Here is a 21435-nt window from a genome sequence, read left to right as displayed (position 1 = left end):
TCACACGTGGGGCTCACAGCTTCAATCCCCATTTTACGGATGAGGTTACTGAGGCACAGAGAAGTGAAATGCCTTGCTTAAGATTACACAGAACACAATCCACGCATCTATCCATCCATCTATCCATCCATCTACCCACCCATCCTTCCACCATCCATCCATCCAACAACCCATCGATGCATCCATCTATGAATCATTCCATCAATCAGTGATATTTGATGAATGCATCTTGGGTGTAAAGTCCTGTAGTGAACATTTCAGGGGGATCGAAATAAATTAAACACCATCCCTGATTTCCAAGAACTTCAAATCTAACAGGGGAGATCGATACCGAAGCAATTAATGGGAGGACAAAGAAGAGAATGGAAAGAATGGTAAATAGATGACTGTGTTCAAAGAATACATTTTATAAAAGCCACTACATACAAAACTATAATGGTGGGTGTGAGCACTAAAATGGAAAATTGGTCTAAGATGCTGATTGGTAGTTGGGAGAAGATGATTGGTCTAAGATGCTGATTGGTAGTTGGGAGAAGATGACTTAGGGAGAAGAAAAATGCATCGTGCAAGGTATCGTGGAGGTGATGGGGTGACGGAAGGGCACTGAGGCTGTGGTCTGATGGACTGGAAGGTGGGGGAGGAGGAAATGTTGACTGGCAGATTATTTCTCCATTTTCCATCACTGAGATATTTTGAAAGGGGACAGGGCCATTCAGAGGAGAGACTGCAGTGACCTCCTCACCCCAGTTCGATACAGCAGCTCAGTTCTGAGGTGGAAGAGGATGATGTCTAGGCTACAACCTATTCCTTCTGTAACCAGCGATTTTCCCGTCGTGTACACCCACTCAGTATCAGTGATTCCTTTCCATTACCCCGTTCTCAGAACCTCTCAGCCCCTCCTAAACTGATGATAATAATAATAGCAATAATAATAATTGTGAATATAACTTTAATTCTGTTTGTTCTGACAATTTTGACACCTGTCTACATGTTTTGTTTTGTTGTCTGCCTCCCACTTCTAGACTGTGAGCCCATTGTTGGGTAGGGACCGTTTCTATATGTTGTTGACTTGTACTTCCCAAGCGCTTAGTACAGTGCTTTGCACACAGTAAGTGCTCAATAAATACAATTGAATGGAAAATTGCATTTGTTAAGCACTTACTATGTGTCAAGCATTGTTCAAAGCATTGGGGTAGATAAAACGTAATCGGGTTGTCCCATTTGGGATTCACAGCCCTAATCCTCATTTTCCAGATGAGGTAACTGAGGCACAGAGAAATTAAGTTGCTTGTCCAAAGTCACACAGCAAACAAGTGACAGAGCCAGGATTAGAAACCATGTCCTCTGACTCCCAAGCCCCAGCTCTTGCTACTAAACTATGCTGCTTCTCATGCTGCATGTCTGGGTTGATCCCCCATGCCAGCCTGGGGGAGGCTGTTAGGATGTATTTAGCGTCATTTATCGTTCTCTCTAGATTTGCAATCAGAGGACGTCAGAAAATACGACTGATTGATTGTCTGAGGTCATGAACAATATGAAACTGATGGAAGCAGAGTGGTCTAGTCCATAGAGCATGGGTCTGGGAGTCAGAATGACCTGGGATTTAATCTCGGCTCTGTAACCTTCTGCTGTATGACCTTAGCAAGTCTTTTCACTTCTCTGGTCTTCAGTTCTCTCGTCTGGAAAATGAGGATTGAGACTGCGAGCCCCGTGTGGGACAGGGATTATGTCCAACCTGATTAGCTTGTATGGAATTACAGCACTTAGTATAGTCCTTGGCATATAGTAAGTGCTTAACAGGTACCATAGAAGGAAAGAAAAGAAGCTGAAGCGCCCATACGTTGACCCAGATGCTCACTAACAGCAGGAACCGTTAGGATGCTGTTGCCATGGGAACCGTGCAGATGAGTGTCATCACCTGATGCTCAGCTCTGCGGGGACTCCGACTGTGGGGATGAGCCGCCGTGATCCAGTCAGATGTTTCATCACCAATTCCTCCTCACAGGACTTCCCCTACCAAATCTTGAGAGGATTCAAGAAAGAAGCAGTGTAGCCTAGCAGGTAGAGCATGAGCTGGGTGTCTGTGGACTGGGGCTCTAATAACGGCTCCCTGTCTTTGCATTTTTAATGGTATTTTTATGCACTTACTATGTGCCAAACATTGTTCTAAGCACTAGGCACAGTCCCTGTACCTTTTCAATGCTGCCTGCCACACATGCCCAACGTCTCCATGGTCACGGGATTCCTCTTGCTGCGTTTCTCGGAAGTTCGGGAGCTGAAGCTGGTCCACGCTGCGCTGCTCTTCCTGGTGTACCTGGCGGCCCTGATGGGGAATCTCCTTATCGTCACCATCACCGTCCTCGACAGATGCCTCCACACCTCTATGTACTTCTTCATCAGGAACCTGTCCGTCCTCGACCTCTGCTACATCTCCATCACCGTCTCCAAATTCATCCTCAACTCCCTGACCAACCGTAGAGAAATCTCCTTTCCTGGGCTGTTTTTCCAGGTCTTCTTCGTGATTCTGTTTGCCGGAACAGAGGTCTTCATGCTCACGGTGATGTCCTACGACCGATACTTGGCCATCTGCAGTGCTCTGTACTACGAGGTCATCATGAACCACAGGACCTGCCTTGAGATGGCAGTCAGGTCCTGGCTTACCGGGGCAATGTTAGGACTCTTCGTTTCAGCTGCGACATTCTCCCTGCCTTTCTGCAGCACCCATGTGATCGCACAGTTTTTCTGCGACGTCCTGTAGGTAATAAAACTCTCCTGCTCTGAAACGTATACAGTCTTCAAGGTGCCTGCTGCCACCGGTGCCAGTTTCAGAGTCTTCTGCTTCGTCTCCATCGTGGTCTCATAAATGCGCATCTTCCGGGCCATGCTGAGGATACCAGCCTCCGAGAGTCGGGCCAAAGCCTTCTCCACCTGTCTGCCCCACCTCGTCTTCATCACCGTTTTTTTCTCCACTGCCGCCTTCGCCAACTTAAAGCCGATTTCCAGCTCCTCCTTCCGGCTGGACCTGCTGGTGTCCGTGTTCTACACCGTGGTGCCCCCCACCCTGAACCCCCTCATCTACAGCCTGAGGTACAGGGACGTGAAGATGGCGATGGGGAGGGTCCTGGTTGGGACTCTTTTCACCGGAGATAGAAAATTTCACTTCACGCTCTTGACACTGTTATTTCTCTCCATAAGGACTGAATCTAGACAGACTTGGGAAGCCTGCAAAGATCTGTGTATTTGTCGTTAGAGTCTTTCCCTGGCTGCACGCTGCCTATTATCAATGGCTTTGACTAGTTTGGTAGAAGAGTTTTTATCCATCTGTTCTTAACTGGTATTTAAATCTATTTCTCATGCCTGGGGATGGATTTATGCACGTAGATTCACCCCTTTTATTCACCACCAGCAGAGGGTAGAGCATGGGCTGGGGAGTCAGAAAGACCTGGGTTCCAATCCTGACTCTGCCACTTGTCTTCTCTGTGACCTTGGGCAAGTCACTTCACTTCTCTGAGCATCAGTTCCTTCATCTGTAAAATGGGGATGAATACTGTGGGCCCATGTGGGACATGGACTGTGTCTAACCTGATTACCTTGTATCTACCCCAGTGGTTAATACAGTGCGTGGTACATAGTAAGTGCTTCACAAATACCATTAAATAAAATGGAAGAGGTAGCTGCAGAAGGATGTTTTAGGCTTAACTTTGATCCTCAAATCTGCCCCAGAAGCCAGGAGCAGGAGTACAGGTTGAGTTTTTCCAACCACTTAATACTCTCAGTTGTCACTCAATAAACACCATTATGATTTATCTTCCTACTTTACTTTACTGTTGTTACTATTATTATTTATTGTATAATGTACTTTAATATTTAAGTATTATTTCAATCGATCAATCAATCAAATTGAAGTACAACAGAAGACCAAGGTACATTCTTTGCACACAAGGAGCTTAAATTTTTCAAAAATGTTACAGGTGCCTGTGACACACAACCATTCAGTGGCAGAACTGGAATGAGATCTTGGGGTCCTTTTATTTTTTTTTGCCAAGTCATTCTGAATATTACATTCAAGCATGACTAACTAAATGGGCTATGGTGCCTATTCCTCCTACCACAAAATATCTCCAATCCCCAGAGTTGAAACATAAAGCTAATACTAATCATGGAAAAAGAATGACAAGTCCGTTGAGGTTGTTCTAGGAAGCTGTCCCAGAGTGGCAACAACGTGGGACTGGGCAGTCATTTAGGTTGTGGGGGCCGGGACCACAGAGAGCCCCCGATCCCGGCCTACCGAGATTCCCAGATGGTCAGCCATCTCAGCGGAGCCCCGGGCCCATCCTCCCATGGGGAATCACCCAGGATATAACCTGGCTGTCGTCTGAGGGGATGGCGTAGGCATCAGGAGAGTTGAGAGAGGGAGGGAGGGTCCCAATGGCTCCTGCCCCTACCCAGACCTTCCTGTCACCCCCACCAGCGTCCAGGACCGACGAGATGAAGTGAGCCTCTCTCTCAGCAGAGGCCGGTGCTCCCCAGCCCAGGACAGGCCTGGTAACTCTGGAGAGGAGCAGGGGAAAGGTGAGGGGCAGGAAAGGGAAATTTCAATATAAGCCCAGAATAAGAGGATCAAAGTTAGAATTTCTCCTATTCTTTTATTTTACTTTCCTGAGGATAGATGAAAAACTCCAGCTAGTACCCCCTCCATGGCCAGATGAGGGGCCGTGGGTCTTTGTGAGTGAGGGGAACTCAGCCACCAATCAGTTGTCAATGGAAACACCCAGGTTCTGGGACTCAGAAGACCCCCCCCATCTCCGCCACTGGTCTGCTGTGTGATCTGGGAAAAGCCACTTAATCTTTCTGTGCTCCAGTTTCCTCGTCTGCTAAGTGCTTAGTACAATGCCTAGTATCCGGTAAGTGCTCACCAGATATCACTGACTGATCAATCAATCTGTAGCTTTCATTCAAACATCATAGCTTCGGGAAGCATCGTGGCCTAGTGGATAGAGCATGGGCCTGGAAGTCAGAAGGACCTGGCTTCTAATCCCGCCTCTGCCATGTGTCTGCTGTGTGACCTTAGCCAAGTCACTTCCCTTTTCTGAGCCTTCAGTTGCCTCATCTCGAAAATGAAAGTTGAGACTGAGCACTGCTTGGGACCAACCCGATTTGCCTGTATCTGCCCAAGTGCTTAGTACAGTGACTCACATATAGTAAGCTCTGAGCACATACCATAATTATTATTTGAATGGGTGGGAGTTCTAAACTGGGGGAGCAGCCCGAGAGAGGGAGAGACATGGGAGTAATGAGAGTGAGGCAGAGCTAGACGATTGGCCAGGGATGAATTAAAATAATATGTTGGGGAAGAGAAGGTGAGGCGAATAGATATGAAAGGTAAAGGAGCTATTGAATAGGCATAAAAGGATAGGAAGGGATTTGACTAGTTCATAATAATAATAATAATGGTATTTGTTAAAGCATATACCTCGCCAGGCCAGAGTAGATTCAAGATAATCAGCCAGTCAGTTGTTCAGTTGTATTTATTGAGTGCTTATTGTGTGCAGAACACTGTACTAGGGGCGTAGGAGAGTACAATAATACAATATAAAAGACGCATTCCCTGTCCACAACGAGCATGCAAGCTAGAGTGGAAGGCAGACGTTAATGTAAATAAATACTGCAGATGGGTAGAAGTGCTATAGGGCTGGATGAAAGAAGTGAGCAAATCAGGATCTCAAAGATGGAAGTGGGAGAAAAGGAAATCAGGGCTTATTCAGGGACAACGTTCTGGAGGAGCTGTGCCTTCAATAAGGCTTTGAAAGTGGGGAGAGTGATCGTCCATCGGATATGAAGACGAAGGGCACTCCAGCTCAGAGACAGGATATGGGTGACATTTAGGCAGTGAGATAGACTAAATCGCGGGGCAGTGAGTAGGTTAGCACTAGAGGAGTGAGTTGTGCAGGCTGGGTTGCAGCAGTGAGGTGAAGTAGGAGGGGGCAAGCTGATTGAGAGCTTTAAAACCATTGATAAGGAGTTTCTGCTTGATGTGGAGGTGAATTGGAAACCACTGGAGGTTCCTGAGGAGTGAGGAAACATGGCCTGAACGTTTTTGTAGTAGAATGATCCGGGCAGCAGAGTGAAGTATGTCCTGGAATGGTGAGAGACAGGAGACAGGGAGTTCAGCAAGGAGGCTGATGTAGTCATCAAGTTGGGACAGGATGATTGGATTAATGTGGTAGCAGTTTGAATGGAGAGGAAAGAAAATTATTTTATGAATCAAATCGAAGTACAACAGAAGGGCAAGATATGTTTTTTGCATATAAGGAGCTTACATGTTACAAACGTTTTATAGGTGCTTGTGAATGCCTGAGTTCTAAAATGACAGATGGGAAAACGAAATTTAATTGAAAAATACTGCTGGATGAGGTGGGCTTCCAACAGGGATTTGAAAATGGGGAGAAATGAGGCTTGGCAGGTTTGAAGGAGGGAGGGCGCACCAGGCAGGAGGAAGGGTGCAGCCCATGGGATTTAGGAAGGGGAGTTAAGTAGACACGGTAAGAAAGTCTGGGGGGATTGGAGAGTGTGAGCCGGGGTGTAGTGGGAGAAGAGAATGAGTAGTTAAGGGAGAGAGAGCTGATTTAGGATGGTCCACGGTCTTTGCCTGAGAATATCTCCAATCTCCAGAGTTGAAAGAGAGACCACTTATTAATCACGAAAACAGAATGATGATGAGTCCATTGATGTTGTTCTAGGAAGGAGTTCCAGAGTGGAAACCACGTGGGCCTGGGCAATTCTTTAGGTTGTAAGGATTGAGACCACATGGAGCCCACGACCCTGGCATTCTGAGATTCCCGGACAGAAAACTGTCTCAGTAAAGCTCCAGGCCTGTACTCCTATGGGTAATCCCCCAGGAAATAACCCGGCCGTCGTCTGAGTGGATGACATAGACATGCGGAGAGCTTAGAGGGGGAGGGAGGATCCTGACAGCCCCCTCCCCTCACCCAGACCTTTCTATCACCCCCACAAGCGTCCAGGAGAGCCTCTCTCTCAGCAGAGGTCGATGCTCCCTAGCCCAGGACAGGCCCAGTGTTTCTGGAGAAAAGCATGGGAGGGTGAGGGGCAGGGAAGGGAAATTTCAATATAGCCCCACGATACAACAGGAATTTTCCTGTTCTTTCTTAATAATAATTGTGGTATTTGTTAAATGCTTACCACGTGCCAACACCATACTCATTGCTGGAGTAGATATGATATAGTCAGATTGGACAGTGTCCCTGTCATTCAGGGACTCACCCTCTTAAACCCCATTTTACAGATGAGAAAACCGAGGAACAGAAAATTTAAGTGACTTGCTCGAGGTCTCCCAGCAGGTAAATGGCAGAGTCGGGATTAAGACCAAGGACCCCTGGGCTCCCAGAACCATACTATCTCCACTAGGCTGTACTGCTACTCCATTTATGTAGAATTATGTGACCAGAATCCTTGCAGATGTTTGCAAATTTAATAGACTTCTAGGAGTCAGGAATGGTTTCAATGCCGTCCTGAAACAAGGCAGGTTGATTGGAGGAGATGAACAACCTGATTAGTGTTTGGTACAGCGTCTGGAACATAGTGAGCGTGAACAATTACCATAAAAAAAACCCCGAGATTCCCTCCAACCCAAAGATCTTCTCCTCTCCTATGCACTTTTCTCTGGAATATCATTCTCATCCGTATCTTTTTCTAAATGTCCTTAGGCAGTCAACGTCAATTCCCAGAAAATGAACAATGTCACCGTGAAGACAGAATTCCTCCTGCTAGGATTCTCAGAGGTCCGGAAGCTGCAGCTGGTCCAGGCCGCGTTATTCCTCCTGATCACGTGACCATAGGGTGCCTGGCTTGTCCAGGCCACGAGGTGGTCCCGAGCCATACTCTAGGGATCCCCCTCGGAGCAACTCCTACTTTATCTACAGGGACAGTGCCTTGTCTGGAGGGTTTCTCGGGGTCTAAGGGAGAGCATAGAGGGATCGAGAGCTCCCCTCTGTTCCTTCCTGGCTGACCGAACCCAGGAGTCTGAGGGGAAAGGGGGGACCAGCCCAGCCCTGCAGAGTTCAGCGACGCGCAGCCCCATACTGCCCCAGTGCGAGTGACTGGGAGTGAGTGGGATGGAGTGGTCGGGAGGGGGGCGACCAAGATGAGGATGGAAGGGATGGAGCCAGGCTGGGGCCAAAGGTGGGGTTAGGAAAAAGGCCGCGGCCACTAGTAGGGGAGGTGGGCTTGTAGGAGGAGAGGTGTTTTCAAGTTCAGTAGCCCCCAACCATCACACAGATCTCCTCCTTCCTCCTCAAACCTCACTACCATGTCAACCACCTGCCGGTATACGGTGCTCCAGCACAGTGTCAGCACTACAATGACCTCGGCCTTCAGTGGGTCCCAGAATCTCTTGCAGAGGGTAAATGACAAGTAGGGCTGAGAGAGTGTGACCAGCTTTGGACAGCCACCAGCACTATCAGAAATTCCTTCTTGTAAGAGTTATTCCCAAATGTTGGACGGAGACAAATAGTAGGAAAGGTTGTAATCCCTGCCCTCAAGAACTTTTCAGTCCACCGGGCTAGGTTGACACAATATAATTTACAATCAATCAATCTTGAATCATATTCATTGAGCACTTACTGTGTGCACTAAGCCCTTGGGAGAGTAATAATAATAATAATAACAACTATTATTATTGATAATAATAACAGCAGTACTTGTTAAGCTCTTACTCTCTCCCAAACAATGTCCTAAGTACTGGGCTAGGTATATGTTAAGCAGGTTGGATGCAGTTGTTGTTCCACATGGGGCTCACAGTCTTAACCCCCATTTTACAGATAAGGAAACTGAGACTCAGAGAAGTTAAATGACTTGCCCATGGTCACACAGTAGACATGAGGCGGAGCCGGAATTAGAATCCAGGTCTTCTCACTCCTGACTCCCAGGCCCGTGCACTATCCACCTTATAACGCCATACCAGACACAGTCCCTGCCCCTACTAGAAGGAAAAGAAGAATGGAATCAATCAATCAATCAATCGTATTTATTGAGCGCTTACTATGTGCAGAGGACTGTACTAACCGCTTCGGAAGTACAAGTTGGCAACATATAGAGACGGTCCCTACCCAACAGTGGGCTCACAGTCTAGAAGGGGGAGACAGGGAACAAAACCAAATATATTAACAAAATAAAATAAATAGAATAGATATGTACAAGTAAAATAAATAAATAAATAGAGTAATAAATATGTACAAACGTATATACATATATACAGGTGCTGTGGGGAAGGGAAGGAGGTAAGGCGGGGGGGATGGAGAGGGGGAGGAGGGGGAGAAGAAGGAGGGGGCTCAGTCTGGGAAGGCCTCCTGGAGGAGGTGAGCTCTCAGTAGGGCCTTGAAGGGAGGAAGAGAGCTAGCTTGGCGGATGTTGGGAAGGAGGGCATTCCAGGCCAGGGGGATGACATGTGCCGGGAAAGATGAAAACGCAATAATTGCGTGTCATTTTACAGATGAGGAAACTGAGGCCCAGAGAAGTAAAGCGACTTGCCCAGGGTCCCACAGCAACAAAGGGACAGAGACAGTATTAAAATCCAAGTCCTCTGACTCCCTCTAAGCTATGCTTGGGAAAGTACAATAGAACAGAGCTGGTAGATATGTATGGTGCCCTCAAGGAGCCCACACTGAGGCAGAGAACTTCCAGGCCCTTGCCTTTTCCACTGAAGGAGGATGGAAATGAGTTGAGGTCGCCATGAAACAAGAGGCCTGTGGGAAAATGCCGGCCGCTTCCTGGTTCACCGGGAGTCTGTTTGGAGTCTTGTTCTTCTGTTCTTCTGAGGGTCTCACGTCGACCCCCAGTTCTTCTGCGACGTCCCCTCGCTGCTGAAGATCAACTGCTCTTAGAACCACGTCACGATCGATGTGAGTGTTGTTATTGGTTCCTGTTTGGGTTTTGTGTGCTTGGTCTCCATCATGACCTCATATGACTCCATCTTCTCCACTGTGCCGAGGATCCCATCAGCCGATAGTCAGTCGAAAGCTTTCTCCATCTGCCTGCGTCACCTTCTGGTGGTCACCGTATTTCTCACGATATCTGCCTTCGATCACCTTAAGTCACCATCAGAAACCTCCACGACCCTGGACCTTCTGGTGTCCATATTCTACACAGTGGTGCCCCCCACCGTCAACCCTCATCTACAGCCTGAGGAACCAGGATGTGATCGCCGCCCTGGGAAAGATCCTTCGAGGGGATGGCTTCCGTTCTGAAGAGAAAATCGTCATCCTCTGACTTGAATGATGCCAGTATCGGTCAAGGACCTGATCTTTGTACCCAAAACCGAGTTACCCAAATTTTCCCAAAGGAATCAATAAATCCATCAATAAATCATAATCATTGAGTGCTTACTGTGTGCAGAGCACTGTACTAAGCGCTTGGGAGAGGACAGTATAACAGAGCTGATAGTCACGTTCGCTGTCTACCACTCAGGAGCACCTATTTTGAATCAACTGTGCCTGAGCACTGTAGTAGTTGCTTTGAAGAAAACAATGAAAGTCGTAGGCATGATCAATCAATCAATGGTATTTATTATGACTATGTACAGAGCACAGTTCTAATGACTTGGGAGAATAAAAAGGGTTAGCAGACACAATCTCTGCCTTCAACAAGCTTACTAACTGAAAGGGGGAAAAGCCACCAGTATAAACTGTAGACAGGAGAAAGAAAAGGGGATATTTTACTGTGTAAATAATAAGGTATTCACAGTATTTACACTAATGCTAAGGGGGTTTGTGAATACTCACGGTCATAGGTGGTACAAGATTCTGAACAGGCAATTCATTTATTCATTTAATCGTATTTATTAAGCGCTTAATGGGTGCAGACCACTGTACTAGGCGCTTGGAAAGTATAATTCAGCAATAAAGAGAGACAATCCCTGTCCATAATGTGCTCACAGTCTAGAAGGGGGGTGGGGAGACAGACAACAAAACAAGTAAACAGGTATCAATAGAAATAAATAGAATTATAGATCTGTACATATATACATAGGTGCTGTTGAGGAGAGCAAAGGGAGAGAGAGATAGGGTGTTGCGGAGGGGAGAGGGAGCTGAGGAAAAGGGGGCTTAGTCTGGGAGGAAAGGGGGGACTTGTAATAATAATACGTGTGGTATTTGTTAAGCGCTTACTAATTGCTAAGCACTGAAATAAGCACTGAGATGGATACAAGATAATCATATCCCACATAGGGCTCACAGTAGGAGCGAGAACAGGAATCGAATCCCCATTTTTGCAGATGAGGGAACTGGTGCACATTAATTCATTTATTCAATCATATTTATTGAGCGCTTACTGTGTGCATAGCACTGTACTGAGCGCTTGGGAAGTACAGGTTGGCAACATATAGAGACGGTCCCTACCCAACAACGGGCTCACAGTCTAGGAGGGGGAGACAGACAACAAAACAAAATATGTAGACAGGTGTCAAAGTCTTCAGACCAAATAGAATTAAAGCTATATGCACATCATTAACAAAATGAATAGAATAGTAAATATGTACAAGTAAAATAAATAGAGTAATAAATCTGTACAAATATATATATACAAGTGCTTCGGGTAGGGGAAGGATGCAGGGTGGGGGGGATGCACAGAGAAGTTAAGTGACTTGCCCAAGGTCACATGGCAGGCACATGGTAGAGCTGAGATTAGAAACTGTGAGCAAGACACCAGCAGCGGAAAATAGGAAGGCAAAGGAGAATAAGTAGGTTGGCTTGAAGGGCAGCACAGCCTAATGGATAGAGCACGTTCATGGGAGTCAGAAAGTCCTGGGTTCTAATCCTCACTCTGCCACTTAATAATAATGATGGCATTTATTAAGTACTTACTATGTGCAAAGCACTGTTCTAAGCGCTGGGATTAGAACAAGGTTACAAGGTGATCAGGTTGTCCCACGGGGGGCTCACAGTCTTAATCCCCATTTTACAGATGAGGTAACTGGGGCCCAGAGAAATTGAGTCACTTGCCCAAAGTCACCTAGCTGATGAGTGGCAGTCAGAATTAAAACTCAAGTCCTCTGACTCTCAGGCTCATGTTCTACCTGCAAGAACATGTTCCTTCTTTGACTTTGAGAGCTCACTCACAGCTCATTGAACTATTTTATCGGACTCTCCCAAGCATTTAGTATAGAGCTCTGCACATAAAAAGTGCTCAATAAACACCCTTGATTGATTGACTGACCGATTGCTTGATTACACTTATAATTTCTTACTGCTAGCCAAAATGTAGCAACCCTAATTCCTTGTGGATGGAAGACAGTAATAGAAAACATGTACAGTAATTAGAGATGATATTGTCAAGCTTGCATCCATGTTGGTGAGAAGGTGGGGTGAAGGACGAAGTCAGTAAAGTCGATGAGTGAGAAGCAGCATGGCCCCATGGGTAGATCACGGGCCTGGGAGTCAGAGGTCCTGAGTTCTAATTTCAGCTCCTCCACTTGTCCGCTTTGTGACCTTGGTCAATTCACTTCGCTTTTCTGTACCTCTGTTATTCTGTTCTCCCTCCCACTTAGACAGTGATCCCTATGTGGGACAAGGACCGTGTCCAACCTATTGCACTTGTATCTACCCCAGCACTTAGAAGAGTGTTCGACACACAGTAAGCGCTTAACAAATACCATTTCCGATCCCTGAGCAAGGAGGGGAGACTCTAACAGCCATCCAGACCCTAGCTCTTTCCATTCCTCCTGTCAGGAATTTCCTCCCCGTTAAATCCACTCCCTTCTGTGTCACTCTTGCGCTTGGATTTGCTCCTTTTATTCACCCTTCATCGGTCCCACAGCGCTTATGTCCATATCCATCATTTATTTAGTTATATTCAAGTCTGTCTCCCCTTATAGACGGTAGGCAGGGATCGGGCCTACCAACTCTGTTATATTTACTCTCCCAAGTGTGTAGTTCAGTGCTCTGAACTCAGTAAACACTCAATAAATAAGATTTATTGATTGATTGATCGATAACCCCACCGGGCCCCTGCTCTCCCCATCTTCAAAATCCTTCTGAAATCTTATCCCATCCCAAGATGAGAAGCAGCGTGGCTTAGGGGAAAGAGCACGGGTCTGGGAGTCAAAGGATATGGGTACTAATCCCAGCTCTGGCACTTGTCTGCTGTGTGACCTTGGGCAAGCCACTTAACTTCTCAGTGACTCAGTTACCTCATCTGTACAATGGGGATTAAGACTGTGAGTCCCACGTGGGACAATCTGATAGCCTTTTATGTACCCCAGCGTTTAGAATAGTGCTTCACATATAGTAAACGCTTAACAAATACCATCATCATCATCATTACAAAGAACGTTTCCCCGTTCATTTCTCTTCTCTCCGGATCACACCTACTAACTTCCTTTGCCTTTCTAAAGATTTCTTAAGCTTGTTATTATCAGGGAACGTATCTTCCATTTCTGTCGTATTGTATTCTCTACCCAGTCCCTTAGTACACTGCTCGGCACATAATAAGCACTCAATAAATACCACTGATTGACTTTTATACATGCCCTATTACTTAAAAACTTACGTTTCCTTCTTCCTTCTGTCTATAACTTTAGTGTCTATTTCCCCCCTTTAGATTGAGGAGTTTTTATGTTTAGATAGTCTACAATTGTCTCTTAAAGATCTTAGCATAGGACTCTGCACACCTTAGGAGTTCAATAAATACTACAGATTGAATGATTTATTAAATTACCACTTCAGCACTTTTTCACCACCTCTGCGGTTATGTATGTTTTTATAGACCCAGCTAGGAGCAGGGTGAATCCTTCCAGAGGCCAGTAAGGACTTTTTTGTAAGGTATTGGTAATGTGCTTACTTTGTGCCAACTACTGTGCTTTGTGCTGTAGTGGATACAAGCTAATCCCAGACTAAGCCCCTCTTTTCCTCTGCTCCCCCTCCCCTCCTCATCACCCCGACTTGCTCCCTGTGCTCTACCCCCCTCCCCCCCGCTGCAGCACTTCTGTATATTTGTACCTATATATAATTCTATTCATTTATATTAATGATGTGTATATAGCTATAATTCCATTTATTTATATTGATTCTACTTATGCCTGTTTACTCGTTTTGATGCCCATCTCCCCGCCTGTAGACTGTGAGCCCGTTGTGGGCAGGAATTGTCTCTCTTTGTGGCTGAATTGTACTTTCCAAGTGCTTAGTACTGCGCTCTTCACATAGTAAGCGCTCAATAAATATGATTGAATGAATGAAGGAAGGAATAATCAGGTTGGACAATAGTCTTTGTCCACACGGGGCTCACAGTCTAAGTAAGGAGGGCATAGACTTTAATCCCCATTTTACAGTTAAGGAGACTGATGCTTAGGAGAAGTAAAGTGATTTGACCAAGGTCACCTAGCTAACATGTGGCTAAATGCTGGGGTAGTTACAGGATCATCACGTTGGATACAGTCCCTATCCTACATAGGACTCTCAGTCCCTCAGAGGGGGTAAATGAGGCACTGGGAAATGAAGTGACTTGCCGAAGGTCACAGAGCAGATGAGCGGTCGAGTCAGGATTAGAACCCAGGTTCTCTGGCTCGCAGGCCCACACTCTTTCCACTAGGCCAAGCCTCTTCTAGTCTCCAGACACTAACTGAGCCTGCCAATCTGTCACTCCCTACCTCTGTGTTGAGGGTTCTTATTCTCCATTGGTTACTCTGAGCCAATCATACTCATAATCATACCAAATGAGCCTATGAGGAAATATTCTATTTTTGATATGGTATTTGTTAAGCCCTTACTTCGTGTCAAGCACTGTTCTAAGCGCTGGGATAGATGTAAATCATTCAGGTTGCACACATTCCCTCTCCCATATGAGGTACACAGTCTACATAGGAGGGAGAACAAGTATTGCATCTCCATTTTACAGCTGAGGAAGCTGAGGCCCAGAGAAGTGAGATGAATTGCTCAAGGTCACCTGGCAAGCATTCGGGAGAGCTGGGACTCTCGTGCCCAGGTTATTTCCACTAAGTCATGCTGCTTCTCCTATTCAGAAGCGTATCTCTCTCTCTCTCTCTCTCTCTCTCTCTCTCTCTCTCTCTCTCTCTCTCTCTCTCTCTGGATAAGGGTATACTTATGTAGAAGAACATGCTGTTGTTGCCATGGGAATATCACGGGACAGGACTGTTGTTGCAGTTGGGAATGCCAGGTTCTTATCTCTGTATGACCTCAGAAACCATGTGACTAGAGGTTTCTCGCGTCATCTGGCCCACGAGATCCATCCACAGGGGCCCAGGTCGGTCCTCCAGGGATCCCACTCGGAGCAATGACTGCTTTTATGTAAGGGAACAGGTTCCGTTTTGATAGCTGGTCAATATCCATGGGAGAGCAGAGAGTGGCTGAGGTCTCCTGGCCGGCCCTTTGTGGCTGAACGAACCCAGGAATCCTAGGAGAAAGAGGGGACCAGCCCAGCCCAGAGGAGGTCAGTGCCCCCCGCCAGCCCCGGCTTCCCTGGTGAGAGTGAATAGGAGTGGAGAGAGGCAGGATGGAACCAGAAGGATGAAGCCAGAGATGGAGCCATTCTGGGGAGATTCTCGAAGTGGGGGAGCAGGTTAGCGTTCATTCATTCATTCAATCGTATTTATTGAGCGCTTATTGTGTGCAGAGCACTGTACTGAGCGCTAGAAAAGTACAATTCAGCAACAAATAGAGACAGTCCCTGCTCACAACGGGCTCACAGTCTAGAAGAGGGGAGATAACAGTTCAGAACAAGACCATACCCCAAACAGGGCAGGCTTGTAGGAGGGGAATGGCTTGCCAGCAATAATAAATCATAAATAATTTTGGTACATATTAAGCGCTTATTGTGTGCCAAGCACTGTTCGAACCTCTGGGTTAGATACAAGTTAATCAGGTTGGACATAGTCCCTGTCCATCATGGAGCTCACACTCTTATCCCCATTTTACAGATGAGGTAACCAAGGCACAGGGAAGTGAAGTGACTTGCCCAAGGTCACACAATAGACTTGTGAGGGAGCCGGGATTAGAACCCACATCCATCTGACTCCCAGGCCCGTGCTGTATCCACCAGTGGCCCCATCACCGACACAGCTCTCCTCCCTTTAGCATCCCCACCCTGGCTACCGTGGCACCCGCCCGCCAGGCTCGGATGCTACAACCGAGCATCCGCACGATGCTGCAGTCACTTTGGCTATCAATGGTTCCTGTATGTCAAAAACGTTTTCAGCGGGAACATGATTGTCAGGGATGAGAGAGTGTTACTGATTCTGGGAAAAACCCCGGTACCATCATCAGTTCTTCTGATCCCACGTTCTCCTATTACCGTGGCAGGAGAGTTTTCATACACCAGTGTAGTTTAGAGCTATGCCATTGAGGGATACTTTCGCTAGGGTTATCCATAACCGAAAGGTCTAAGCAGAAGCATCAGACAAAGTTGATTTGTCTTTGCTGGGCAGCAGCGGGATGGTCAAGAGTCAAAGGCAGATGAACAAATGATCAAAATGTGAGTCAAAGACAACGGCAGAGACTCAGGTTTTCACTGCGCAGAAGGAGGCAACGGCAAAGCACTTCTTTATGTTTACCAAGAAAGCTCTATGGATATACGTACCAGAATGACCTCTGGTAGTTTATCCTTAAAGCCTTTTTGGTAAACATGTGGCAGTGATTTACCTTTTTCCATGCAGTAAACTTGAATCTCTGCCCTCGACTCTCTCCCATGCCCAGCACAGCTGAATTTTGACTTGTAGCAGATTGCCTTCCACTCACTAGCCACTGGCCAAGCCAGGAATGGAATGGACAGGCCTCTGCTTGACTCTCCCTCCCGTAGCCGAGGCTGGTAGAGTACTGGAAACTCTCCAGGTGCGATCCTGAGAGGGGCTGAGTATATTAGTTTGAGTATAAAATCACTTCTAGACAATACGCTCGTCATAAGCAGAGACTGCACCTACCAACTCTATTATGCTGGACTCTCCTGACCATTTATTACAGTGCTCTGCACACAGTAACTGCTCAATAAATATGTCGATTGACCTACAACATTTCACAGCAGCCAAGTTCATCTTTTTATGTTCTCTGGTAGCCTCCTATCTTCAACTTATTTTATGTTTCTGTCTCCCCAAATAACAATAATGCCTGTGTCTCTTGTTAAATGGTAATTATACAGCAAGCACAGTAGTACGTACAGAGGTGGATGCACAGTAATCAGATAGGACTCAGTGTTTACCCCACACTGGGCTCACAGTCTCAGTAGCGGGGAGAAATTCAGGTCTTGAATTTCTGTTTTATAGATGAAGAATCTGATGCGCAGAGAAGTTAGGGATGTTGCCCAAAGTCACACAGGAGGCATGTGGTCAAGCCAGAATTAGTAGCCAAGTCCTCCAACTCCAAAGACCATGCCCTTTGTACTACACTATGCCACTCCAACATGACTGTGGGCCTGGAATTCCTTGACAGGAGGGATCGTTTGTACTAATACTACTGAACTCTGTAGGTGCTCAGTACGTGCAAATGATTGATTTACTCCTACAGAAATTAATGTTGATTCCTGTATCTATGCCATCAAGGTCTGTAAATTGAAATCTTCCCTCTTCCTGTGCAGGGAGTCGACATCATCCCCCAGAAATGTCTAACATCTCCACGGTGAGGGATTTCCTCCTGCTGGGATTCTCGGAGGTCCGGGAGCTGCAGCTGGTCCACGCTGCTCTTTTCCTCCTGGTCTACCTGGCGACCCTGACGGGGAATCTCCTTATTGTCGCCATCACCGCCCTCGACCGGCGTCTCCACACTCCGATGTACTTCTTCCTGAGAAACCTGGCCTTCATCGATCTGTGCCTCATCTCCACCACTGTCCCGAAATCCGTTACCATCTCCTGGACTAACTGCCGATCCATCTCGTTCTTGAGCTGTGCCACCCAGCTCTTCCTGATGGTTCTATTTCCTGCCTCGGAGTTTTTCATCCTCACGGCGATGTCCTACGACCGCTACGCCGCCATCTGCCACCCCCTGCGCTACGAGGTCCTCATAAAACCAGGGACTTGTGGGAAAATGGCGGCCGCCTCCTGGCTCAGCGGAGGGCTGTTCGGGGTCTTGTTTTCAGCTTCGACCTTCTCCTTGTCCTTCTGCGGGTCCAACGTAGTCCAGCATTTCTTCTGTGACGTCACCTCCCTGCTGAAGATCACGTGCTCTGGAGGCCACTCCGCCATCGACGTGAGCGTGACCTTCGGGCTAACCATAGCTGCCGTAGGCTTGATTTTCATCGTCGCCTCATATGTGCGTATCTTCCGGGCCGTTCTGAGGATGCCGGCCGCCAAGGGTCGGGCCAAAGCCTTCTCGACCTGCCTGCCCCATCTCGTAATTGTCACCGTCTTCCTCTCCTCAGGCATGTTTGGCTATCTCCAGCTTCTCTCACACACTTCCTCGGTGTTCGACCTGCTGATGTCGGTGTTCTTCGCCGTCATGCCCCCGGCCTTGAACCCCCTCATCTACAGCCTGAGGAACCGGGACTTGAAAGCTGCTCTGTTGACAGTCTTAAAAAGGAGATTCCCCCAGACTCTTCCTAGGTCGAAATGTCTGTTTCCTTGTGCTGATAGTCAATCCATAAGTCAATCATGTTTACTATAGGATCAATCATATTTACTACTATGGAATAAATGATTGGATTAACGTGGTAGCAGTTCAGACGGAAAGGAAAGGGCATATTTTGGCGATGTTGTGAAGGGGGAACTTACAGGATTTAGTAAGGGATTGAATTTATGGGTTGAATGAGAGAGAGGAGTCAAAGATAATTCCAAGGTTATGGGCTTGTGAGACAGAAAGAATGGTGGGTCATGTATGGTGATGGGAAAATCAAGGGGAGGATGGGGTTTGGAGAGGAAGATAAAGATTTGGTAGGCATGTTTCCTGCCCACAAGGAGTTTACAGTCTAGAAGGGATTGATCATGCCACGGGGAGCCATGGCACTTGAGTTCTAATGCCAACCCTACCAGTGACCAGCTGTATGACCTTAGGTGACTAACTTAACCTCTCTGGGCCCCTCTGTAACATGAGGATTTGATACATGCTTTCTCTTTCTCTTATATTCTGAGCCTCTTACGGTCAAGGGGCTTAGTCGGAGCTAATCATTTTGTTTCTACTCAGCACCTCTTGCAGCCTTTTCATTCATTCATTTAATCATATTTATTTAGCACTTAGTGTGTGCAGAGCTCTGTAGTAAGCGCTTGGGAAGTACAAATCTGCAACATATAGATACAGTCCCTACCCAACAACGGGCTTACAGTCTAGAAGGGGGAGAAGGACAAGAAAAAAACACAAGAAAGCAGTAGATAGGTGTAGGTACCAACAGTATAAATAGAATTATAGCTATCTACACATCATTAATAAAATAGAGTAATGAATATATACAAATATACACAAGTGCTGTGCGGAGAGGAAGGGGGAAGGGCAGGGGGATGGGGAGGGGAAGAGCGAAGGACAGAGGGAGGAGGGAAGGGGAGGGAAGGAGGATGAGGAGAGGAAAAAAGGGGGTTCAGTCTGGGAAGGCCTCCTGGAGGAGGTGAGCTCTCAGTAAGGCTTTGAGGGAAGGAAGAGAGCAAGTTTGGCGGATGTGCGGATTGAGATTATTGCGGGCCAGAGGTAGGACGTGGGCCAGGGGTCGACGGCGGGACAAGCTAGAACATGGCACGGTGAGGAGGTTGGGGCAGAGGAGCAGATTGTGCGGGCTGGGCTGTAGAAGGAGAGGGAGGAGGTGAGGTAGGAAGGGGCGAAGTGATGGAGAGCTTTGAACCCGAGAGTGAGGAGTTTTTGCTTGATTCAGAGGTTGATAATAGGCAACGACTGGAGATTTTTGAGGAGGGGCGTGACATGCCCAGAACGTTTCTCTGCAAAGATAATCCGGGCAGCAGAGTGCAGTATAGACTGACGCAGGGAGAGACAGGAGGATGGGAGATCAGAAAGGAGGCTGAAGCAATAGTCCAGTCGGGATAGGATGAGAGATTGAACCAACAAGGTAGCAGTTTGGATGGAGAGGAAAGGACAGATCTTTGCGATGTTGTGGAGGTTTTCCTCTTTTTCCTCTTATTTTTTCCTCTCCTCCTCCTCACCCACCCCGCCCTACCTCCGTCCTCTCCCCTCAGCACCTGTATATATGTTTGTATAGATTTATTACTCTATTTATTTTACTTGTGCATATTTACTATTGTATTTATTTTGTTAATGATATGCATCTAGCTTTATTTATATTTGTTCTGAAGACTTGACAACTGTCCACATGCATTGTTTTGTTGTCTGTTTCCCCCTTCTAGACTATGAGCCCGTTGTTGGGTAGGGAACGTCTCTATATGTTGCGAACTTGTACTTCCCAAACGACTAGTACAGTGGTCTGCACACAGTAAGCACTCAATAAATACGATTGAATGAATGAAATGAATGAATGAGGTGTGATCGGCAGGTGTTGGTGATAGATTGGATGTATGGGGTGAATGAGAGAGCAGAGCCAAAGACGACACTAAGTTTGCGGGCTTTTTGAGATGGAAAGGATGGTAGTGCCGTCTACAGGAAGGGAAAGTCAGGGAGAGGACAAGATTTGGGAGCGAAGATAAGGAGCTCAGTCTTGGACATGCTGAGTTTTAGATGGCGGGCAGACATCCAGATGAGATTTTCTGAAGGCAGGAGGAGATACAGGCCTGGAACGAGGGAGTGAGAACAGAGGAGGATTTGGGTGTCGTCTGCATAGAGATGATAGTTGAAGCCGTGGATCGAATGAGTTCACCTAGGGAGTAAGTATAGATAGAGAACAGAAGGGGACCAAGAACTGACCCTTGAGGAACCCCTACAATTAGGGAATGGGAGGGGGAAGAGAAGCCCTTGAAGGAGACTGAGAATGAACGTTAGAGAGATAGGAGGAGAACTAGGAGAGGACAGAGTCTGTGAAGCCAAGGTTGGATAGCGTGTTGAGTACAAGGGGATGATCCACAGTGTCTAAGTCAGCTGAGAGGTCGAGGAGGATTAGGATAGAGTAGGGGCCATTGGATCTGGCAAGACAGAGGTCATTGGCGACCTTTGAGAGGGCAGTTTCTGTGGAGTGTAGGGGAAGGAAGCCAGATTGAAGGGGGTCTAGGAGAGAGTTGGAGTTGAGGAAGTCGAGGCAGTGAGTGTAGACGACTCGTTCTAGTAGTTTGGAACGGAAAGGTAGGAGGGAAATAGGATGATAACTAGAAGGGGCAGTGGGATTAAGAAAATTTTTTTTAGGATGGGAGAGATGTAGGCATGTTTGAAGGCAGAGGGGAAGGAACCAGTGGAGAGTGAGTGGCTGAAGATGGATGTTAAGGATAGGAGGAAGGAAGGGGTGAGAGTTTTTATACGATGAGAGGGACTGGGTTCCGAAGCACAGGTGGATGGGGTGGCACTAGAGAGGAGGGAGGAGATCTCATCTGAAGATACTGCT

The 21435-nt window shown here is 46.9% G+C and overlaps 1 non-coding gene and 1 pseudogene across 1 annotated transcript; one reads left to right on the top strand and one right to left on the bottom strand.

Moving 5' to 3' along the window:
• Nucleotides 1-16733: 16733 nt before the first annotated feature.
• Nucleotides 16734-16871, bottom strand: LOC119927600. The gene has a single exon (XR_005450587.1). It is a non-coding gene; the product is annotated as a small nucleolar RNA SNORA7 (small nucleolar RNA).
• Nucleotides 16872-17783: 912 nt separating this feature from the next.
• LOC119927166 overlaps nt 17784-21435 on the top strand; it is a 38688-nt pseudogene continuing 35036 nt past the window's right edge.

Source organism: Tachyglossus aculeatus, chromosome 4 (assembly GCF_015852505.1).
Source record: "Tachyglossus aculeatus isolate mTacAcu1 chromosome 4, mTacAcu1.pri, whole genome shotgun sequence".
NCBI lineage: Eukaryota > Metazoa > Chordata > Mammalia > Monotremata > Tachyglossidae > Tachyglossus > Tachyglossus aculeatus.
Note: the sequence above shows the minus strand (reverse complement) of the source record. Positions and strands in the feature narration are given on the sequence as shown.